Raw genomic sequence first — 5,994 nt, 5'->3', positions numbered from 1 at the left:
ACCAACCAAAATATGTTTAAACCATTATTTGTGCTTTGACATGTTTACATGATTTATTTTATTAGGCAATTCATTGTGGTTCGACATAACCCTATACTATACTAAAATTGAATCTAGAAAGATGTGTATATTGTAAAATAGTAAAGTGTTATCAATAAATTTATTTGTTGAAAACACCTTTTAATATACAAAAATGATGAAACTAACTTACTAACTTTTATTTATTGTTATTTACTTTCCGCATTTTATTTATTCTTCAATACCAACAAAGTTTTGTTTGTTAAATAAAATGAACCCGAAAGGGAGTAAATAAATAAATTTCACTAAATTTATTATTCTTTTGTTCTTTATTTATTTGTTTCTAACAACTAACTATTCATTACTTTTATATATTAGAATACCATTAAAATGGTGTTGGAATTTATTCCACAAAACCGAGATGGTATTCAAAGGTACTTAATAATTATGTAATAGGTAATTGCTTCGATACCATTGTACCGGTGTTAGAATTTATTCTATCAAAGCCGAGATGAGGCAAAGAAGGAATGACTTATTTTCATGATTATTAAAGAAATAAGTTGTAACTGGAATATTCTTGAAACCATTATACCGGCGTTGGAATTTATTTCAACAAATCCGAGATGGTGAACAAATAGTAAAACCGAGTTCTCTTACTTAATCAAACAAAAAGAACATAACGGAAATGAGAGTATTAATCTTTCAAGAAATTGACACTGCTGTCAGGACGATTTGTTGAGAGGAGAAAACTCCCAACAAAACATCGAAATACGCTTTCAACAATGATTCATCGAGAATTCCATGTTCTCCTCGTAGAACAGAATGTATCCCTTAGCACAGGCATGGTGAAAATATTGGCTAGTCGCTTTGTGGTTTCTAGAAATTCAATAATACAATCACCTTTTTGCGCATGATCTCTAAAAAATGATGCCTAATTACTATATGATTAGTTCTTGAATGCAATATAGGATTCTTAGATAGGTTTATGACATTAGTGTTGTCACAGTTGATAGGTGTTTTTAACAAGCATTAGACCGACGTCCGACAATTACTGCTTCATTGATAAAATTTGAGTGCAACACACACAAATGACAATGCATTCCACTTTAGCTATTGATAAAGCAACACAAGCTTGTTTTTTACTATGCCATGAAACAAGGGAGATACCTTATAGGTGGCAAGTCCCACTTTTACTCTTATGATCCAATTTGTATCCGACAAAATTGGAATTTGGGTACATATTACATACATAGAAACAACTTAAAGTATCTCAAAGTAAAACTTGGTTCCTATCAGGATATCAGAAGTTAATTTCATCCTTACAATAAGGTACCCACAATACACAAAATCATAACACATAAAGTAACCCCTTTACCAATCTTCCAGAAAATCAAGTATCCAAAATATCATTACATCATCGACCAACACTATATTCCTGAGCTAATGGGAACTTGATCCTCTACAAGTATTGCTTGTTATCTGTATGATTATAACGCATATCAGTACAGAATATACATAAAAAAGAGTGACTAAGTTATCCTTTTAAGACACAATATGTGGAATTATATGGAAATTAAGTATCATAACATAAAATAAACAATATACCACTACATAAACAATATATCACAACATAAACAATCATAACACAAAATAAACGATCATAACACAACATAAATGATTATAACACAATATAAACAATCATATCATAAAATAAACAATAACATTTCCCAAACATGGAACCTGATCTCATGAAACATAGTGCATAAACTATGCAATGTATCCCCAACTAGGTCATGCATCAGAAGCAGATTGTGTATGCAAACATGCATCATATAGATTTTGATGAAGATAAAGGTTGATGAAAGACAAAGTTTGATAAAGATAAGGATCGATAACAAAGATTAATGAACAAGGACAAGCTTGAAGGGATGAACAAATCAACAAACAAAAAAGTAATCAATAAAGTCAAGAGTCATGTTTATACAAGGCAAAACATTCAAGAAGATCTAGAGGCTAAGTATTTTATATCTTTATTAGGTCTTAAGATGTTTACTTAGTAAAAGTCTAGGCTGGGATGAGCCTCTGGAAGTCTCACAAGCTAAAATCAATCATAACTAAAATGGGACTTACAGGCATATATACATGATTTACATGCACATGCATACATACATTATTATATGCTTTTGGATGCATTTAAAAAGAGTTTTAAATCATTCATCATTCGAAGTCATGCATCATACTTTTATAAATCATGTAAGTGGTTCATATATCATTGAAATATCTTTTGTAAAATCATTAATCAATTAAGAGATTTTTTAATCGATTAAGTATTGAATTCTTGGGAACCCGTTAGTCGATTAAGTATGAGTTTAGTCGATTAAGTATGAGTTTAATCGATTAAGGTTTGTTGTTGTTTCTATTTTCTAGTATTTTCAAGAACCCGTTAATCGATTAAGTTTAAGGGATAATCAATTAACTACAACTGAAAATAGAATGGTATATTTACCCAAGTTTTTCATATTGCTTAATAATAGACATGAACATTGATTCATAGAGTTAGAACACAAATACGGAAAACAAATTATATATTATTCTGAAAATCTTAAGCTCTTTCACTTTCATGTCTTTAGAGAGATTTTCAAAGTGTTCTTTTGAAAAAAGAGAAAAAGGTGAATATTTAGAAATATACCCATTGAGCTTAATTGTTAAATATTTTGTAAATAGAAACCTTGCATCTCACATTTTCTGTATTTTAATTGTGAGATTTCTAGAATAGTGATAAATCTGCACATTTAGCTGCACATATAAATTGAAAGATATCTTGACAAGACAATAACACATTTTCTTGGTGTGATTGGTATCACTATTGATAAAGAATAAGTTTGAGCGATACCTAGGCCAGGGCCTAATTGCGAAAGAATAGGAGATCTTAGTAGGCAAGATAGAATGGTCAAACCAAGGTTGTCAAGTTCATAGGTTCCAAGAAAGTAGCGTCTTGCGTCTTGTATTGGAAGCTTGTTCGTAAGAGTACATATAGATTCCATAGTGAAGAAAAATCTCCTAAGATCAGAAGGGGATGCCTAGATGTAGTTTGTAGTGGACCGTAAACGAACCAGGATAAAAAGCTGTGTCTCATTCTTCTTATCCCTTATCTTTTTACATTTCCATATTACTTAATTTACTTAACTTGACATGCATATAATTTTGTGTAAATTAAATATTCTGTATTGTGCATTTACTGTTTTTAATCATTTAAAAGAAGTGCATATAAGTTTAGTTGAATCTTGGTAATCTTGAAGACCGAAGAATACTTTTTTCATATAACAAGAACTAAAGAATCGATTAAAGTGTTTAGTTAATCGATTATAGATGTGGTTAATTGATTAAACATTGTATAAATTTATGAAATCTGTTTGTTTATTGAGCAACAATAATTGTGTTCCGTATCACCTATTCACCCCCTCTAGGTGAGTTACAAAGCCCCGTGGGACCCAACAAACATATACTTAGGATATCACAACATTCACAGAATCTATCACAACATTAACCAATATGAGTTTACTAACTATAAAATTCTCAATATTGGAGCAATACTTTTTCAAATGTCCAGGTCTTGGCATCGGAAGCATCCATTACCTATTCTTGGGCACATCGTTCCATGGTGATAGTAGTGACACTTATTACATTGAGGAGCTCCAGTTTGTTGTTGGTACTGATTTCAAAAAGTGGAGAGCTCAGAGTTTTGGGGTATAAAAGTAGACCCTGTGTGTCCAAATGGTGGGCGGTAAGGCTTGCGGTTGATTTGGTGCATTTTCCCTTTCCCCGATTTTGCATAGTATTCCATTGGGGACCATAACTCTTTTGGGGAACTGCACTCCTCACTGCATCTTGTTCGGCCATAGAATCATCTTCATAAATGCGACACTTATTCACAAGTGTTGGGAAATCACGAATCTCATAATGGCCAAACACCTTTTTCAATTCTGGCCTCATACCACTCTCTAATTTTACACATTTAGAGCATTCATTCAGGTTCTAATTATAGTACGGGGAGAATTTGGCAAGCTCCTGAAATTTTGATGCATATTCTCCTACAAACATGCTCCCTTGCTCCAATTGGATGAATTCAATTTCATTCTTTCTCCTTAGATCACATCGGGAAAATATTTCTATAAGAACTTCTCTTTGAAAAGCACCCAGGTAGAAACTCGTTGCTCTACTTCTAATTGTTTTCTAACGTACTCCCACCAGTTTCTGCTTCTTCCTTTTAACATGTATATAGCAAAGGTCACCATCTGTGCAGTAGTATATGTCATTGCTCTGAAGATTCTCTCCAATTCTTGAATCCAGTTATTAGCATCATCAGGGGCATATCCACCAGTAAAGGAAGGAAGATTGTGTCTACAAAGTTCATCAAGCCCTTAGTAAGAAGTTGGAACTTGATTCTGATTTAGATAAATGGCTTGGAGGATTCCCGCCATTTGTGCCAGAATAGCAGCATTGTTGGCATTGCTATTCCTGTGCACACACATTAGAAATAATGCATATAATATAAAATATCAATACTAAAGAAACCAACACAACCATTACAAACAATCACACCATTTAGAGTCACAGAATGGAAGTATGTAAGGCCATAACCTAAGCCTATTAGGATCAACTTCGCTCTAATACCACTAAATGTAACATCCCGATTCTTTTGTGAATAAAAAAAATTAAATTTTGTATTATTTATTACTCAACACCTATTTATGCCTATAAATTTGTCCCTTCATCAATTTTATTCATTGTGGATATGTTTAATAATTATGAGTTTCTAATTAAAACAATGACCCATACGACATAACAATATATTTTTAAAACTTCAACAATTCAAGTTCACTCTCTATGATTATGTGAACAAAAAGAGAAATTATTTCCAAGAATCAATTGTGCTCATTTCATGACTACGTATAGATATTCATTTTATAGAAATACAATTCCTAGTTAGTTTTAGTTACATACATAGAAACAACTTGAAGTATCTCAAAGTAAAACATGTATTCCTATCAGGATTTCAAAAGTTAATTTCATCCTTACAATAAGGTACCCACAATACACAAAAACAAAACACATAAAGTAACATCTTTACCAATCATCCAAAATATCAAGTATCCAGAATATGATTATATCACCGACCAACACTATATTCCCAAGCTAATGGGAACCTTATCCTTTTCCCTCTCTAGGGAAGAAGTATTGCTTGTTATTTGTATAATCATAACACATACCAGTACACAATATACAAAAACAAAGAGAGAGTAAGTTATCCTTTTAAGGCACAATATGTGGAATTATATGGAAATAGTAAGATTGAGATGACAATTAAGGGGGAGGGGGTGAATTAGTTGTTTAAAAAGTATGACATATTTTTCATCAAAATTGAAGAGTTAATAGGAGCGGAAAAGTTATGCAGAAAATATCAAGTAAATTTAAGGAGTTAAGGGAGAAGAGAATACTTAGAGATTTTATACTGGTTCAACTTCTTGTCCATCGAAGGCTACATCCATTACTCTTGCAACACAAGAGATTTCTTCACTAGATATTAAGAGTAGAAATTATAAATTTCACCTTGAGATTTCATTGTATCTTACTCACTTTCTAATACCTATATCACTCTTTGGAAAACAACCTTTCTAAGTGACTCTATCCTCTTTCTTATCACACCCTTGTGAACGAAAGTAACACTTTGAATGAAGAAAACTTTAACTATGGCAAAGATTGCTTTTACAAGATTTAAAACTATGAATTCTTGCAATCCAATAACTCTTTATACACTTTAGTACTGATGCTCAGAAGGTTTGAATAAATTTGAAACAACACTTAAGGCAACATCAGAAAGTATATTTTGAAAGTTAAGAACAAGTTGGAAAAAATGCACAACAAGCATTTCAGAAAATTTTAAATTGTATATGTGAGTTATATGTTATGAATAAT

General features: G+C 31.7%; 1 long non-coding RNA gene across 1 annotated transcript in view; it reads left to right on the top strand.

The window, feature by feature from the left end:
- The window catches only part of LOC109341227, an 18,987-nt gene extending 13,583 nt beyond the window's left edge, over nucleotides 1–5,404 (top strand). Inside the window, exon 3 of the long non-coding RNA XR_002106916.1 lies at nucleotides 5,394–5,404. This is a non-coding gene — a long non-coding RNA (uncharacterized LOC109341227). The remainder of the gene's footprint in view (nucleotides 1–5,393) is intronic.
- Nucleotides 5,405–5,994: the final 590 nt, after the last annotated feature.

The sequence above is a fragment of the Lupinus angustifolius genome, unplaced genomic scaffold (assembly GCF_001865875.1).
Source record: "Lupinus angustifolius cultivar Tanjil unplaced genomic scaffold, LupAngTanjil_v1.0 Scaffold_414, whole genome shotgun sequence".
In the NCBI taxonomy this organism is placed as follows: Eukaryota; Viridiplantae; Streptophyta; class Magnoliopsida; order Fabales; family Fabaceae; genus Lupinus; species Lupinus angustifolius.
Note: the sequence above shows the minus strand (reverse complement) of the source record. Positions and strands in the feature narration are given on the sequence as shown.